An 18,889-nucleotide genomic window follows, 5' to 3' on the forward strand; every position below is an offset into this window, starting at 1 on the left:
TCCAAATAGAAATACGAGCCTAAGTGCTCTGTAACTGTCTCAAAACCTCATCATCTCTCATAATCTCCTCATAAGGGGCTGCACCCTCAAATGGTCTAACTACTGATGGTGATGGTTGAGCTATCCTCCCACTACAAGTCACAATCTCTATATCTTTCTCCTCTGAATCATCATCCTCTAGCCACAAATTGAACTGGACAAAGGTATCCTAGTGTCTGATAACCAAAGGTGTAGAATGAGTCAACTGGAACGGCGCCCCATCTGGAATCAATCTAAATGGTGTGGAAACCTGAGAACCCAATGAAACCTCATCAACCTCACAACTTTCATGCAAAACAATCAGCTCGAGTAATCCATCATCCCAGCTCAACATATGTATGATGTCATCCTCTATAAGGTCTATGTGGTGGATATATCCTAGAGGTGGAGGCAATGCATGTGTAGAATGGGCAGGAAGAGGATTAGTGGTTACACTTGGTTGTCCCAAGTTAACCAAACCCTAGTCTGTCAAATCCTGAATAGCATGTCTTAGAGCATTGTAGTGGTCCGTGTCATACCCTAGTTCTTGATGATAAGAACAGTGTAGGTCTAATCTGAAGAGAGGCGACACTGGCTTGGGTGCCAATTGAGTCAATAATCCACCCTCCATGAGATTCTAAAAATCTTGACTCAAAGGCATACCCAACTAAGCAAATTGGCGTGATGACCTTTGCACAAAAGTAGTGGTTTGTGGAGCTTAGGGTCAAGTATATAGGGTAGGAGGTCTCTCTGTGACATGTGCCGCAAAAATGGGTTGTGATACTAGATGTAGATAAGTAGGAGCCATGGGTCTAGAGGGAGCAGGTGGTCTATACTGCACATGAGGTGATGGTGGGTAGTAGAATCCAGAAGTTTACCCAACTATCTGATAACGTCTAGGAGGTCTCATCCCTGCTGAATTGATAACACCAACATCTCCTGATCTTTGTCCTCCTAAAGGCTTCTTCCCCTTAGAGTCAATAGAGGAAGACTCGAGCCACAAACCTCTATTTATGCCAAACTCTATACCATATAAAGCCTATACCAAAGATCCAAAATCTGTATGAGGAAATCCCATCAAGTGCCTAGCAAACTAGGCTGCAAGCTCCTCATGATCATACTAATTTGCTCATTCTCTGAAGAATGATCAATAATCTATAAAAAATTTTCCCTCCAACAAGAAATAAATGAAGTGACTGACTCATCTGGCCTCTGTCTCAAAGCCTCTAACTCTCTCCTCGAAACATCAATGACAATATCAAATGCAAACTATCTCAAAAACTCCTGGGCCAGATCATCCCAAATCCGACGGCGTGATACATCCAATGAAGCAAACCAACGTTTTGTCACACCACTCAGGGACATAGGGAAAAGCATAACCATCTGGACCTCATCCAGTCCATGGGCCCTCATAACCATACTATAAAGCCTCAAATGGATGCGAGGACAACCTATGCCCGTGTATCTCTCAATCTCAGGCATCCTAAACTTGGCTGGTAAACTGGCCACTAGTGTTCCATCAAAATCCTCCCAAGTAATAGCTCCATCTAAAGTTCTCATCTGTCTCATCCACTGCTCAAGTCTATCCATACAAGCATGTGGGTCCTCTAAGATCAAGGTAGGCACTATGATAGGAGGCGAGGCAACCTCAGTCTGACTATACAAAGTAAATGGTATAGGTTGCAAGGACGATTGACTGGGTAGAGAAGGTAGTGGTACTATAGTGTCGTACGGCGCACCCTCCTGAATCGGGACCTATTGGGTCTGTTGCCCATCTATCCTTTGACCAAGGTTATCTATAGCCTCCTGGATTAAAGCCATGGCTACAGCAAACTGGTCAAGGGTAAAACTATCTATGAGTCTATATCCCTCTTATCTAATCTCTGGTCTAATACTCTAGTCAATCTACCTCCAACTTTAATCCACGAAGGCGAATCCAAATTGGTCACGGTAAACCCTCTTACAAATTTGGAAACACTGGATAAGGTGCAATACGAAAGTGACTAAAGGAATCAACTAATAAGTGCGCATAAATATAGCCCAAATTTACTCAATCTGATACCCATCTCTGAACACACCAAAAGGAGACTACAGAGAGGGTAATCAAACCCAACTGTGACCTTAGCAGCTCTGAAGGTCCACAGATGCACCCACATGTAGGAATGAAATCTTAATTGGGTCTAAGCTAGTTTACGAGGTTGAGGTGGCTCTATAAGATAAAATGGGTGGGTTAAAGGATCCCTAGTAGAAGCGATCGTATCCTCCGGCAATACGCAACCCTCTACACGCCTCCAAGGAGATGGGGTGCTTCCATACAAGGTGGTCATCACCTCCACACATGCACTTCCTCGCTTTCCCATGGGGTTTCCTAATAGTGAAGGCTCTCCCATCTCTCAACACTCAGGGATAATCTAAAGTGCATAGTGAAGGATGTGGGTGCATCCGAAAAACCTAAGATCTAAAGTGAGGTAGTAAAAAGAGACAAAAAGTCATACAATCATGCAGAAGTGAGGGTTGTCATGCAACAAGCAGTCATACCAAGCAAATAGTTATCATACAAACAAAGTATTTTCTAACATATGTGAGAGTGAATCATGTTGAAGTGAGCAAGCAATCAAGTGATCATTCAAGGCAATCAAACATGTTAAGGTAACACACCAAACAAGTAAGCAGATCAAGTCACCTTGCTTAAAAAAATAGGTACCCTCTAATCGACCAATTAAACGCCACATTTTCCTCAACTAGTGTTCAAGCTTGATCTTTAAAATCCCCAATGGAGTTGCCAATTTATGGACCCGTATTTTTCACGTGCGTTCTCACTCAATGGCAAGACTCATTTTTATTGGTGAAAAATTAGTTTTGGAAAAGTTAGAGTCGCCACTTATTTTATTTTATTTTAAAAGGGAAAATAAAATAAGAAAGAAAACCATAAAGGAGTGACTCCACAATTTTGGAAAAGCATGTCTTGAAAACCCAAGTCTAGGTCCGGGGATCAGGTTACTTATTAGGAAGGTACCTAAAAGAAGTAGCACCCCTCTAAGCCCTAAAGAGGTCTCTATTGGCTAAGTCGAGGGGAATGTGGCAATTGACTAATTGATTGAAGGTACCTAGATAGACTAAGGTGATTTCAGAATTATCATGCCAAGCCAAAAAGTCAAATCATGATCATAAAAGAGAGTCAAAGTGTGTACCTAGATTGTTTCCCAAGTGTTATCATAAAATATCAAAGTTAGTATAGAAATATAGTACACAATATGCATTTTTATCAAAGATGACCAAACGATCAAATGTATATCAAGGCAATCAAGCATGACATCAAACAAGGGCATAGTACACAAAGACATAGATATTCATGGAATTTTGAAAATGGGGTAATGGAGAGTGTACCAAGACAGCGAGTTGAGCGCTAAAATGGGGAACAAGGTTAGCTTAATAATAGGTGTAAAATAATCTCATGTATTCATAAAGAGGAAGCACAATCAATTAAATATCAAACAAAAAATATTGAAGAAAAATATCATGGATGTTGGGCTCCCACAAAAACCCTAATTGTTTTTGCATGAATTAGTTCAGTGAATTCCATTGTTTGGAATCATGAAGCTTGTTCTTGCTTATTAAAAATCAACAAAATTATTAAATAAATTGAGAAAGGTGCTTGCCAAAGGAATATGGCAGCAAGTGTTATTAAAAACTAAATTTTATTTTCTAAAAGAAATCTCCTAATGATAAAATTTGAAGAAAACTGAAACCATTTTGACGAAAAAGATTTTGAAATTCAAATTTAAAATGTATAATATCACAAGAAGAAGATAAAGAAACATTAGGGGGAGAATGATGTGCACGAAGGTGGCCAAGTTAGAGAAAGATGTGGGAGGGTGATTGGGGGTTTAGCCATGGCTGCATTGTTGGCAGTTGTGTGAAGGGGCCTCCGTAAATTGTTGGCATACCTAAAGAAGAACTGTCCATATTCATTTCAGAGCCTATGCTCACTTATTGCCGCTCATTCTCGAGACCAGACTCTACGTGAATCGAGCATGACGTCACAGATAGTACAAATGGAATCTAAGGCGGCGTGGAGTTTGCTAAATATTTTCTGGTGGTGAGTAAAGGTCAATTCCCAATCTATGCATCATCTTCTCCTCCATATTATTCTAGGCACTTGAGGGTCTTCTCCAAAGATGATCCAGAGTTGTAAAAAAATGCTTTGTCATCTGAAACATGGAAAGTGCTTAAAATTCCCACCTTTTCTTGCTCTATAAACAACCCAGGATGACGTAACAGTCATGTAATCACCATTGTTAAAGGGTTTTTCAAGGGTAATCGGGTCATGGGATTGTTCATTGGGTACTACTTCCACCAGTACTCACTCACCATGCAATATGTGTTCAGAAGTGTGCCATCCAAATCACGAATAACTCAAGAGACTGACTTCTTTAGAGGCTTTATCGTAGACATTTTGAATACCAAAATGAAGACGTTCAAACAGAGATTATGTTGCCACTGACGTCAAGCACTGTAACTAAGTCAATTGGAGCTTGAAGTGTGTGAGAGTTTGGTGGTGAGTTGGACACCATCACTATGTTATTTGAATTTAAAGTGGAAACATCCCACTTGAACGGTCTACTGCTGTTGATTCTTCTCTATCATCCAACAATGAGCATGCACCCACCAGTTGTTTCACGTCTCCTCTCAATTATGGGATGTATGCATGTTGACTGTACTACCTTTATTTTGCACAAAGCATAAGGTGTACTTCTAGGTTTGTTAGGTCAACTTCCTGTAACAAGATCTTTCATTCTGGAAATAAGTGAATTTTTAAATCAGTTTTCGTGCATGGATAGGTTTGACTACACACAGCTCTTTTGTCCACTGCATGCATTTGGATCTCGATCACAGACCCATATAACGTAGCCCACCTCTTGATCATCCAGTCTCATAATTTTCCAGTCAAATCCTATGTCTTTCGATTTAATCTGATCCTTTAGATCAATAGCTAACTGTTTTGCCACCATGGAACTGCCAGTGTAGAGTCTCATTTATGTGTTTGCCTCCAAACCTGCTTTTATAGCAGCCATGGTCTCACCAACCTAGCATCGGCTTTCATTTTGAGCATTTAGATGCTCGTCATTCCCATACAACCGTACACACCACTACCTCCAAAAACGTGATGGCCTTCATCAACAAACCGTCCACTCATGCAACTCTTAAAATCTAAGTTTCTCCATAACCAAACAATGCACACCATTAGCACCTTCTAGAAAATTTGTTGTCCTCGCCTGCAAGGAATCTGATCCGTATTCATCTCCAAAAGAGTTTATCGTTCCCGATATGCGTGTGAAGCCTTAAAAAATTCATGGTGACTCTGTGATTTCCTTGTGAAATAATCTGTTGTGTAATGAAGACTCAAAGTGGCAGCCCCTTCTCTATATTGATGGTGCGGTTGTTTTTTCCCTAATTCCATGGAACATGTCCAGAATGTTTGGTTATGTGCTCCAAAAATCTGGTAGTGTGCTTCCTTTTTTAATGCATGTGGATATGGGAAGTGCATATATGCGTGGCTTACTTGAAGATTTCCTCAAGGATGCAGCTCGTGTCTTGTTTGGTAAGTGATCAGATCCTCATCAGATGTTAAGAGAAGAACATTGCTCATCGTCAAGAATTGGCCCAGTACTCTTTGTTGTTCAGGTGTTCCAACAGAAAGACTTTTCCCATGTGGTCCAAGATTAAAGAAAACTGAAGTTCCAACTTCAACAACATAGTTCAAAGCAGATATAATCAAACTAAGGGACAGTTCATCAAAACCATAACCATTACAGAACAGGATCTTTGACTTTCTTATAGTCATCTTTACTTCTCTGGATAGTTTGCCCATCCAGCCGAATGCAGGCTCCTTACTGAAATCAACTCACTACAAAAACCATGTCTTTGCACATGTTCAATTAAAACTCAGTATAGAAGAGTTTCATATGAGGCACTAGCACCATCAACAACATCGGTATCTTCATTCATCCCAACCATATCAATTCCTCATCATGAAGCACATCAAGAAGAGAGTCTCCATAGATTTCATTACCCACATGACCAATTGTTATATAACAAAATCCCAGTCTTTTCGCGGCAATAGCCATATTGCAGTTACCACCAGCTTCCTAGTATTTCTTATCAGGAGGAGACGCCCCCAACCACTCCATGTAAGCCTTTCGATCGAGAAATGACGTAGGAGGCAATTCCGAAACATTGAGAACCAAATCAACATAGAGATTTTCGAGAGTTGTGACATCAACACTCTTAAGGGCCATGCCATCGGAGGTGCAGTCGCCACCATCAATGTAGCAGTGGTTGGGAACCATCGAGTTTGGCTTAGCGAAAAAGCTTGAACAAACATGGTGCTGGTGTTCTTTTATGTGGGTTGTGCGTGTTCCTTCAATGTAAATGTGCTGTGGATTTTAAGTGGCTGTCTCTCCTTTCCAATTGTAGTTCTCCCTTTTAGACCTTGAAAACTCCTCAAAACCCATTCCAAGAACCTCAGAATTTACTAGAAACTCAAAAAATGTCCTTTGTCAGTTTGGAACTCCCAAATACGTATACACCCATCACTTGATCCAGAATAAGGATTAACCTCTTTTACTCGAGCTTTTCCTTAACAATTCGCTCAATAACTTGAGCACATCTTCTTTTCCTCTCAAACCTCATGTTATCCCAACAGAGGACTCACGAGAAAGTAAACATAGGAATAGGTAACAAAGGGAAAAAAACGAAGTAAAAGATAAACAGGGGAAAGGCAACAGAAAAAAAAAATAGAAAAAACAAGCAAAAGTTTGCAAAGCCTCATTTCATGCAACTTCCATAGGCTTGGAATGGGTGGGCATTTCAAAGTGAGATTAGAACATAAATAGGGGCAAGACTTCTAGCATCAAGTTCAAAGATGAACCTATATTCAGATTGCTTTCAAATGGAACCAAAGACATCAAAAGGAAAACTAAAATAGTGTAAGTATGCAAGTGACCAGTCTCAATAAATCAAGCTGTAGCCCTTAGTGTCCACACCAAACAACAAGAATGAATTCTCGGAAACAACCAGAGAATAAAGAGGAGTAGAATGTAAGTTAACAGAAAAGATAATGCTTAGCCACTAAATGATAATGTCCATCTGTTGTAAACGTTTATCAGTTATAATGTTTATCCTTTTTAGTTAAACTAGGAGTAGGAATGTTTATCCTTTTTAGTTAAATTGGGAGTAGGAGTCTTTATGTAAATATCCACCTCTCTTCCTAAATAACTTGTACGTGTTTCACATTCTGATATAAGAAATTTCAGCCTTTATTCCACAACTTCTGTCATAGTATCAGAGCTTGATACCTAAAGAAAATATATCATGGCAGAAAAATCTTCGACTCAAACAAAAATGATAGAACCATTTTCACCTATTTACCTACATCCATTTGATAATCCAGGGGCAACCATCACGACATGTGTGTTCAATGGTGAAAATTATGATATGTGGGAGAAGGCTATTAGAAATGCATTGAGAGCGAAAAACAAGCTTGGGATCATTGATGGGATAGTAAACAAACCAAAAGGAGAAAATGGAAACGAATTGAATGCATGGGAAGCATGGGAAGCATGTAACTCAATGATTATATCATGGATGTTTAATGTGATCGACAAGAGTTTACATTCGAGTGTAGCCTATGCGCAGACTACAAAAGACATGTGGGAGGATCTCAAAGAAAGATATGTCACTACAAGAAAAAAGGGAATCAATGACGCTTTTTAAGCGTCAAGAAAAGTATAAGATGTCGCTTCTCTAAAGCGTCCTCTTCTCCCCTGTCATTATATGTTTTAGTCAATATTAACGCTTATAGGAAGTGCCATCTTTGATTTATACTTGCAATGACACTTAAAGAAGTGCCATCTTTGAATAAGGTTAATGATGACACTTATAAATGCGTCATCTTTGAGTATTTTTTACTAAAATAATTTTTATAAAATTGTCATTGTTGACACTCATATGGGCGTCATCTTTGGATTATTTTTTCAATGATACTTTTAAAAGCGCCATCTTTGGTTATGTTAATAATGACACGTAATAGAAGCGTCATCTTTAAGTATTTTATTTTAATAATAATATTGCTATTATGTTTTTAAAATAATGAATTTCCTATATAATTAAATAAAAGCAAAAGCAATTATAAATCATAAAATTAAATTGAATTTTACAAATTAAAACATCTCCAAATATTAATATACAATGGCTTAGTTTGAATAATTAGTATAATTACTTGTATACAAATTATAAATTTGCTCATTAGATCAAAATATTTCAATGAGAATTTTTAAATCCAATATAAGAACAAATATCAGTGCAATGACTACAAAAAGAAACCATCATCAACAAAAGCCTAATTCAACCTCTTAATGATTTAAATGATATCATCTTCATGATTTTCAACATCGCTTCATTGTAATGATTTCTCATCTTCTTGTAAGCCAATTTCCTTTGCAAGCTATAAAATATATATATATATATATATATATATATATAACTTTTAAATTATACATGTAACAACCAATATAATTGAAAAAAAGAAATCTAATAATAGAAAATAATCCAGCATGTTAATTAGCTTTTATTCAAGTAAAGCAATAAAACAAACATACTAATTAGTTATATCTCAATCCCACTTGTAAACAATTTTCCTTATCATTAATTTTCATGTTGTATTTTCTTATAACATTTTAAATCTTGAAATCATGATAGGTTAACTTTAGATAGGATATTTCTTTCATTGAAAAGCTAGACTTTAAGAAGTTATTCCCATGACTAATGGATGATGCCATTATCGATTTCTAATATTTGAAAATTCTATTCTGACATTTTTTTTAACAATATCCATGATTTGGTTTTAAATATAATTTTTCTATCATTGTGTTGAAAGAAAAATAAAAATTACTATGGCTAGAAATAATTTGCTATGTTTAATTCTTATTTTCTAAATCATGGTTACTGTGACTTATTCTTTTAGGGCTAGTTAAATAAAAGATCAAACCTTGGATATCCATTTCTCCAAATCATTAATGTATATCATAATTTTTCTATACTTCATTTTTTATGTGTAAAATCATTAGAGCACGATGAAATTTTTAGCAATGATAACAAAAATGGATGAAATTTATCTAGCTATATCTAGTTTCACCAATGTGGTTTTGGAGCCACCTTTGTAATTTGGTTACCTATTGTGATAACTAACTGAACACTTGCAATTTCTATTAATACTTTGATAAGGAACAAAGGTTTTGGTTATTTTTCAAATCAACCAACATTTACCTCATGCACAACTGTAGGTGATGGCTTTCCATTCCTTGTTTCAGTTTCTAAATTCTCCGTATACACTTTATCTTCTAATTATGATGGTATAGAGACATCATTTATGTTTCCATTTGCAAGAACTAGCAGGAACTGAAACATTAGAACAAAAAATAAGTCAATCTTACAACATTTTCAAAAAATAAATAACTCTAAATAATAAATTATAAAAACAATTCTTAGAAGTAGTTTTAGATTACTTTTAGAAATAAAATTTTATGTGAAAACCAAATCTAAAATATTCTTCATGTTTTTCATTGCTTTTCCAATTACTAAAAAAAAAAAAAAAAAAAAAAAAAAACCTTTACAAACAATCAAATTGTTCTAACAGAGCTATAAAATTTTCAATAAAAATATTTATCATATGTGTTTCCATCTTAGAATTCTGTTTTCTATTCTTTGGAACAGTTGAAAACAATTTCCAACATACCACAAAGAAAGAGAACACAAGAAATTAAAGAAGCAATTTTTTAAATAAGATCCAAAAAAAAAAAGGAAAAACAATAAATTAAAATTAATATATATATATATATATATATATATATATATATATGATAGCATTGAAATGGAGAGGGATAGTCAATTCAAGAATATATTTAAATATTTTTAAATCTTGAAAGTATGAAAAATAATGGAAAACACCTAAAGAATTAATTCTTTAAACTTTTTTTTTCAAACAATATCTCAACATCTTATGGGAGCATGACAACAAGAATGCTTATATTTATAGCAGCTTCATTGGCTTCACAAACCATGTTGAAAAGTTCTACAAAATACAAATTTTTTAAGAGTTCCCACTTGATGCAGTCGTATTTGTAAATAAATAAGTAAATTCATTGATACAATTTTTTTAAGAGAGATTGTAATCTCAAAATCTTCTAAAGCTTTATAAGAGTTTCCATTAGATTTTTCATTCATATTGTTAACCTTTTGTTATGAATTTGGGCTACACTTTTTGTTTTCTATTTTTAAAATAGAAAATAATACATAAAATACAAAAATTCCTAAAGAATTACATTAAAAAGGTAGTGATTTTTAAAAATTATTTAAAATACCACTAACATTCTATAATAAATTTAAAAATACTAACAAAGGAAGAAAAAAGTGTATACTGTATGAGAAAACCCATGCATTCATTCCAATAAATTTTATTGGAAGTGGGTTATAAAAGGGAATGTCTTGCATTGAGTTGAACCCTGAACTATTGATGATTTTGTAAAATATTTATGCAAGAAAAAGACATGGCAATGAACTACATCAAATCAATGAGAAGTGTCATCATAACAAGGGAGGCAGTTATGTTGGTGGGCTGTAGGACATTTGCTACTAGGAGGTGGTAAAGTAAATGAGGGCTTTAAAGGGGGTGGAATCAACAATGCACCAAAGGCACCAACACTCGGCAAATGTGAGTGTCTATTCCAAGGAAAAATCAATAAAGGCACCAACCATAAAAAAACACTCTAGAAATCACTTGGAATATGAAATAATAATACCATTATCAACTTATCTGTAGATTTTAACAAGAACAACAACCCATTAAAACAATAACTTCATCACAACCCAATTATATAAATCTAAAAAATGCCCAATTCCAAAATTTTCTTCAATCTAGTGCTTCAATATACATAGTTCAATGCATAAAAACAAGTAAATAGGTACCTATTTTGGATAAGCAAAAACATGATTTGACTGACTTAATTTTCTTAATGGCATTACCAAGTACCAAAAAAGAAATGAAGCATTGGCTAGTCACATTGTTGGGTTCCAAGTATATATTCTTATTTCTACAGTGAATAGGAAAATGTGATTTATGACAAGTTAAAAGAATCCCTTAAATTGTTATGACAAAAAGGAAAACAATGGACATTTCAAGAGCACATATATGTAAGGAAAAAAATTTAAAGTTTTTTTTTCACCAATTTTTTAATTTTTTTTTTTTAGAAAGTGAGGTAATCAAGGAGTATCTAACTATAATACCTAAGGTAATTAACAAAAGAGACCTTGACTGTTTTATCATTGCTAATAGGCATGGACAAATTAGAATGGTCAGAGACTTGCACACATAGATGAAGTAAGATATGCAACAGAACTAGTATTCTACTTAATCTAGACTTGATATATTTATTGGGTTAATCAGTCCACATTTTGATGCAAGTTCAATCACCTTATTTCTACAAGTCAATAACCTCCAAATTAGTTAAAAATGTAGAAGGATTCCAATATAGCTAATTCCAAATGTTTATATTGAGATATCTGATGAAAAAAAACCACACAAACATGAACAACAAAAAATATAGAAGGCATTATAAAATGGTTAGTTACAAAGGTTTTTTTTATCTTTTTTTTTTGTCATTTTTCATGGTTTTTTTCTATAAATCTATTTCAAAGACACTAACCCATTCTACAAAAATGGGTCCTTTGTAAAAGCTTGGAGCAATAAATATGGCAGCTTTCTTTCTTGAAATTTTTAACAATTTTTAAAATAAAAATATTTCAAATGAAACTAATTATCATGAAGATCACATTTGACTCGTACCACCCATAATGGTACTAGAGTTTACAGTTGATCACCAACATTTTAACCTGATATCATTGGAGACAAGACAACAACCAATGCTTTGCCTATTTATTGGCCAAAAACTAAGATGAGAAATTGGAGAAACCATGGAAATCTAAATCAACTGAAACCTTCTCACAAGCATTTTAAAAACTATATGTTTACCTTCTGCGTGTTTGACTAAATGAAGTCCTTGAAGATAGAGACTCTCTACTTTTGATTGCTAAATAGATCCACCATCCATATCTAGCATAAAAGCATTTCTAATGAGCTATGAACAATGTGAACCACAAAAAAATCCAGTTCAATCATGGCTTCAAGTGCAATAATATGTTCATTAAACTCAAGAATCTTGTTTCCACCCAGTTTGTATTTTTTGTTTGTTTGTTTGTTTGTTTGTTTTTATTTTTTTTTTTTTTTTTTTTTTTTTTTTTTTGAGGAGAAAATTGCATTACTTTTACTAGATATCATTGACTTGTACTATTTCCTTTGCTATGTACTTACCCAAGAAATGATATATATATCCATTAAAGTGTGGGCTTCAATTTCTGCTCTTCTGTCACTCTGAACCATCACTTTAACTCATCTATGTAGTTTTCTTAACAAGATAAGATCAAAACATGAACCCTACGGGAGAACAACTTCCTTTCCCTATAAGCCAAAAAATCTAGTAAAAAGAGATTTTTCCTATTACTCGAATCCTGAATAGTGTCAAAAATCCATTATTAAAAACCATAGTTTTCTAACACTTTGTGGACAAGCAAACAAAGCATAACATTCCTAAAAAATCCAAATTTTTGGAGAAAACAGAAATACCTATTTCACAATCACTAACTGTGGTGGTCGCCCAAATCTGAAAAATTATTGAAGCTCAGGTAATCAATAATTTGTTGACTCAGAATCTCTTAAACCAAACCAAGAAATAAAAAGTAGCAGTCGCCCAGATCTTGAAAAAATCGAAGACAAAAAAAACCCTAACCCTAGGTTGAAAATGAAAGAAGAAAGGAAAAAGAAGGTTACCATTTGAAGAACAAGAGAGATACTGAGAATTTGGATCCAAACCCATCAAACTACCTTCTCTTGGATAGGTTTCAAAAAGTGAGGGTTACAGAGCTTTTTGAGGGTGACTATCTGAAGAAGATAGTAGTGAGAGCTTGATGTAGTTTTCGACCAAGTTCCTGAGAATTCCTAGCAATAGCTTACCGACAGCAACCTTTAGCGATTGGAGTGGTGAGTGGGGAAAATCTGTGTTAATTGAGAAGGGGCATCGGGTAAGGAGTGTTGCGACTGTGGAGTTCAGTGTATCCTTTTATTAAGAAAATAAAGGTAAATTATATATCAAATAAAAGGTGTCACTTTTAAAGAGTACCAACGTTAAGCTCATCCTGCAATGACACTTCCAAGAGTGTCATTATTTACTATTCCTGTTAAGTTGGTCTTACAATGACACTTTCAAAGCGCCATTATTTGCGGTTCATCTTACAACGATGCTTCCAAAAACGCCATTGTTTCAAAATGCCATTGTTTCTCCCTATAAAGCGCCAAGGATATATGAACGTCAATAATAAACATTTTTAGTAATAAATAATGACATTTTTTACAAGCGTCAAGAATTCAAGCGCCATTAATTTAGTTTTTTGTAGTAGTGTGTTGTTGGAAATGCTCCGAGGGTTCATCAACTCAGAAGTGAAATCGTGAACTTGAAACAAGAAGGAATGACAATTGCTGCATATTATGCCAAAATAAAAGGCATGTGGGATGAATTAAATCAATACGTTGAGATACATGAGTGCACTTGTGGAGCAGCTCAAGCAATAATGAAAAGCAGAGAAGATGAGAAGGCACATCAGTTTCTCATGGGTCTAGATGACACTACATTCGGGACCGTGAGATCGTCTATCTTAGCCCTTGATCCCTTACCTACTTTGGGAAAAATATATGCGATGGTTACACAAGAAGAACGCCATCGTAGCGTGGCTAGAGGAGCTGATCGTGCTGAAATAACAGTTTTTGCAGCAAAGACAGAAAAACCTGGAGGACAAACAAATAAAAGTGGGAGCTGTACACATTGCGGAAAGACGAGACATGATGTTGCAGATTGCTTTCAACTGAAATGATATCCTGACTAGTGGCCAACACGCCAGATGGGACGAGAAAGGGGATGTTGACGTGGCCGCAACAGTTATGCTGGAAGGGGAGCAACTTCAGGACACGTTCATCATGCAAATGCAGTTGCTGAAGCAGATACGTAAGAAAAAGGATAGTCCGTTGGACATGATGTGGAATGTAGTATGATCCCATGACTGAATGATGACAACTTCCAAAAACTCATGGCTCTACTCAAAAATGGAAGCAGTAATGCTGAAAAACTGACCGGTAAGAATAAAATTGTCGAAGAATGGATATTGGATATTGGTGCATCCACGCATATGACAGGAATGAGAGATTTGTTCGATTAGCTACGTAAAGGGGAGACAGCATGTGTGGGACTACCTGATGGAACAAAAACAATAGGAAATGAAATGGGATATGTGAAGCTCTCTAAAGATTTATGCTTAAAAGATGTTCTATACGTCCCTACCTTGAAATGCAATTTAATCTCTATAGGCCAATTATTAAAAGAAAAATATCATATAGTCACATTTACTGATTCGTTTTGTGTGATACGAGACTGCACTTCGAGGAATCCAATTGGAGTGGGTGAGTTAAGGAATGGAGTGTACTACTACAAGCCATTACAAGAAAAGAAGACGAACGCAGTGAAAGTAGAAGAAAAGTACGAATTGTGGCACAGGATGTTAGGGCATCCTTCATATCATGTTTTAGCTTCCATTCATAGTTTAGGAAATAATGTGATGAAGGGAATTAAGGACTGTTTGTGATTCATGTTGTCGTGAAAAACAAGTACGAAATTCTTTTCAGTTGAGTAATAAAAGAGCATCTAAAATTTTTAATCTCATACATGTATATATATGGGGTCCATATCAAACTCCCACTACTTTAGGGGCACATTATTTTCTTACCATTGTAGATGATCATAGTAGAGGGGTGTGGATATATCTCATGAAAGAAAAGAGCGAAACCAAAGATATTTTACAAAATTTTTGTTTTATGACCAAAACACAATTTGATAAACCAGTTAAATGCATCAGAAGTGATAATGGATTAGAATTTTGCTTAGGACAAATGATGAGTTTCTATAAGAGAGAAGGAATATTAAGGGAGAGCAGCCTGGTAAACATCCCACAACAAAATGGGAGAGTGGAGAGAAAACACCAACACATATTAAATATTGCTAGGACATTGCTATTTCAAGCTTGTCTACCAATAGATTTTTTAGGAGAATGCGTTTTAACAATAGCATACTTGATAAATCGAACCCCCACACCTATATTAGATGGAAAGATTGATTTGTGCCTAATTGGTGTCTCAGCTGATTCGTGTCTAGCTGGTGCTCCTTGATTGAGGGATTAATCAACAAAATTTATAACCTATTACACCATATACTAGGGTAGCAAAGACAAAGCTACTATAGCATAGTGGCTCTAGGATCATTCACTGGGATGGGTTTTCACTTCACAAATGATATTATTTCAAAGATGAATTGGTGTCTTTTCATTTCAAGGTTAGCTTTAAAAGAAAACACAAAGATGTTTGAACAAAGATTGGTTTTAAGCTAACCAAAAATAATAGCTGATTTTAATTACAAAGAAAAGTGTTTCTTGGAGTTTAGATCACTAGGCTCAGATTCCTCATACAAAAAGGAGAGTTCCGGTCACTTGTTTCTTTTCCTCGCATTAGAGAATTAACATATAGCTCCTTCTCCAACCGGTGTTGTACAGATGCTTCCCATTAATGGGTTCAAACACTAAATCCCTTTCACTGATGCACCTTGCAATGACTCATACCTCTCACCTAGCACTTGCCATTCAAGGTGATCTTTAACCTTGGATTACCCGTCAAAAGCTCGCAAGAGATAACTAATGGATGTCTCCTTGGAGTCCAAAAGCTTACCAAGTGTTGGCAATTCTAGAAAATCCTACCTTCAAGTCACCTCCCAAAGGCTCACAAGGGGTAAACTAGTGAATCTCCATGGATGGAGATCACTTGCCTTACCAAGTGTTGGCCCAGGTGATTTAAAGGCGTTTTAAGTTAACTAAAAAGATAAAAACCATTAACGGGTCACACTTTCTCTTCATTAAAAACTAAAACAACAAAACTTCCAATTTATGCATGAGGGAACTTACCCAGCTTTCTTCACTCCAAGAGACAAAGAGCCTAGCCTCTCATCCTCTAAGGAAAAATCCTCAGAGTTTGATTGGCTAGAAAGAAAACTAACGAGAAAACAAGAATATATAGGAGAAACAGAGCAAGTGCTCTGTTCGTTGATTCTATATATGATATATTATATGATGGATTATCCTCTTTTTACAATGGATGCAAGGGAGTTTATATAGGAAGGTAATTTATCCTTCCTTGGATACTTCCTAGCTAAGGAATTACATGAGTGGCTGAATACAAGGAGAAAATGGAAATTTAGACACAAAAATATCAGAAGAAAAGATCTAAAAGAGTCGGTGCACAACTATCGGGAAGCTTCAGGACCGTTTCGCAGGTGAAAATGAGGTCTGCGAGATTTCGCAGATGTACAAAAAGGGCTGCGAAATCACTTCGCAGCAAAAGGCTGATTCCGCAGCGCTGCGAAGTTGGCTTTCATTTTTCGGTGTTTGGCTTCCATCGCGTCGTGAAAATTTAGGAGGAATTCCATAGAACTGTGCAAAAAGGCTGCGAAATCATTCCGCAACAAAAGGGTGATTTCGCAGCGCTGTGCAAAATTCTTCCTTCAGCTTGGAGTGATTGGCTTCCAATGGCTATAACTTCCTCATTTCAGCTCCAAATCATACACGGTTTGAAGCGTTGGATTCTTGACTTCTTGAGCTTTGAAATGGTATATAGAATGTAGAAAATGAACTTCGGGAAGTGCTCCAAAAGTGCGAAAGAAGACTGCAGCTGCTGTCCTCTATTTTCCTCTTTGCTTTTCTCCTTGCATTCCGGATTTGCTTATGGCAAAGGACTTAAAAGCTTTGGTTCTTCATGTTTCTGAGCTTTCCATTGCTTTTCCATGGATTCCAAATAACTCTCCTCAATCTCATATTGCTTTGGTGATCAAAAAGCTATCAAAACACCAAAACTTAACACAATTTGATTAGAATTGATTGCAAGGGTCCTTAACATGTTAATTGGGTTAAAAGGCAATAACTACTACTCAAAAGTGTTTAAAAGAGTTAATTACAAGCTATGAAATAGCACTTTTTGAGTAGTAATCAACGCCTTATGAAATATTATTTGGCGAGAAACCGAATTATGAGCACCTAAGAGTCTTTGGTAGTTTGTGTTATGCCCATAAAAAGTCACGTAGTAATGATAAGTTTGATGCTAGAAGCTGGCGATGTGTATTTGTAGGTTATCCCTATGGAAAGAAAGGATGGAAACTTCACAATCTAGAAACCAAAGAACAGTTTGAGAGTAGGGATGTAATATTCATGAAACAATTTTTCCTTTTTGTCGAAGCAGCAAGGGAGATAAGGAACAAAAATTCTAGAACAATGGGAACATAGAATCTTACATTGAAGATGATGATGTCATAGTAAGGAAAACATGTGAAAGAGAGAGTGAGAAAAATAGTGAAAGAGAGAAAGGGGAAGAAAATATGGAGACAGGAGAGGATCAAAGCTAGGGTGAGATGCTTGGTAGGGAACATAGACAACACAAAAAACCGAGACATCTCCAAGATTATATATGTTATTCAGCTAGAAGCTTAAGTACACTTTGTTCCAAGGCAAGCTCGATCCAAAAGGTACCCTTGGGTGAGCCTTATCCTATTGCGAATTATGTGACTTATACAAAATTTTCTGTTGGCCATCGAGCTTTTCTTGTAGCAATAAATATTGAAAATGAACCAATAACTTACAAAGAAGTGGTTACAGACAACAGATGGAGAGAAGCCATGGCAAAGGAAATTGAGGCGTTGGAAGCTGGAAAGTAGTTGACCTACCGCCATAAAAGAAAGCAATAGGATGCAAGTGGATATACAAAATAAAAAACAATGCAGATGGATCAATCGAGTGGTACAAAGTGAGGTTAGTGGCGCAAAGATTTACACAAATTGAAGGAATAGACTATCAAGAGACATTTGCTCCAGTGGCAAAAATGACAAGTGTAAGGGGCTTTCTAGTTGTAGTAGTGGCGAAAAGCTGCGAATTACACCAAATGGACGTAAACAAAGCATTTCTACATGGAGACCTTGAAGAAGAAGTGTATATGAAGCTGCTAGAAGGGTTCAAGGCCATTGGAAAGAACAAAGTTTGTAAGTTACAAAAATCGTTGTATGAATTGAAACAAGCATCGAGACAATGGTTTGCGAAACTCGCGACAGCTTTGAAAGAATATGGTTTTCAACATTCATTGGTTGATTATTCACTCTTTACTTATCGACGTGGAAACATAGTGATGAACCTATTGGTATATGTGGATGATTTGATATTGGCTGGGAATAACAACAAAGTATGCGAAGCTTTCAAAAACTTTCTTGACAGAAAATTTGGAATCAAGAATCTGGGACAACTGAAATACATTCTTGGAATCGAGGTGCCAAGAGGCAAGGATGGATTATTTTTATCACAACGAAAATATGCTTTAAACATTATAGAGGAATGTGGGCTGTTAGGAGCGAGACTAGTGGAATTTCCAATGGAAGAAAACCACAAACTAGCACTTGCTGATGGAAGATTGCTAAATGACCCAGGAATGTATAGGCGACTTGTGGGATGATTGATATACTTGACTATAACAAGACCAGACCTAACGTATGTTGTTCATGTTTTGTCACAGTTCATGCAAAGCCCACAGGAAGAACACCTAGATGTAGCTTTTAAAGTCGTTCGATAT

The 18,889-nt window shown here is 35.9% G+C and overlaps 1 long non-coding RNA gene across 1 annotated transcript; it reads right to left on the minus strand.

The window, feature by feature from the left end:
- Positions 1-9,302: 9,302 nt before the first annotated feature.
- LOC117922896 lies at positions 9,303-13,195 on the minus strand. Its single transcript, XR_004652576.1, has 3 exons — positions 12,962-13,195; positions 12,107-12,187; positions 9,303-9,477 (listed from the first exon to the last, which is right to left on the minus strand). It is a non-coding gene; the product is annotated as an uncharacterized LOC117922896 (long non-coding RNA).
- Positions 13,196-18,889: the final 5,694 nt, after the last annotated feature.

This window comes from Vitis riparia, chromosome 10 (genome assembly GCF_004353265.1).
Source record: "Vitis riparia cultivar Riparia Gloire de Montpellier isolate 1030 chromosome 10, EGFV_Vit.rip_1.0, whole genome shotgun sequence".
Classification (NCBI taxonomy): Eukaryota; Viridiplantae; Streptophyta; class Magnoliopsida; order Vitales; family Vitaceae; genus Vitis; species Vitis riparia.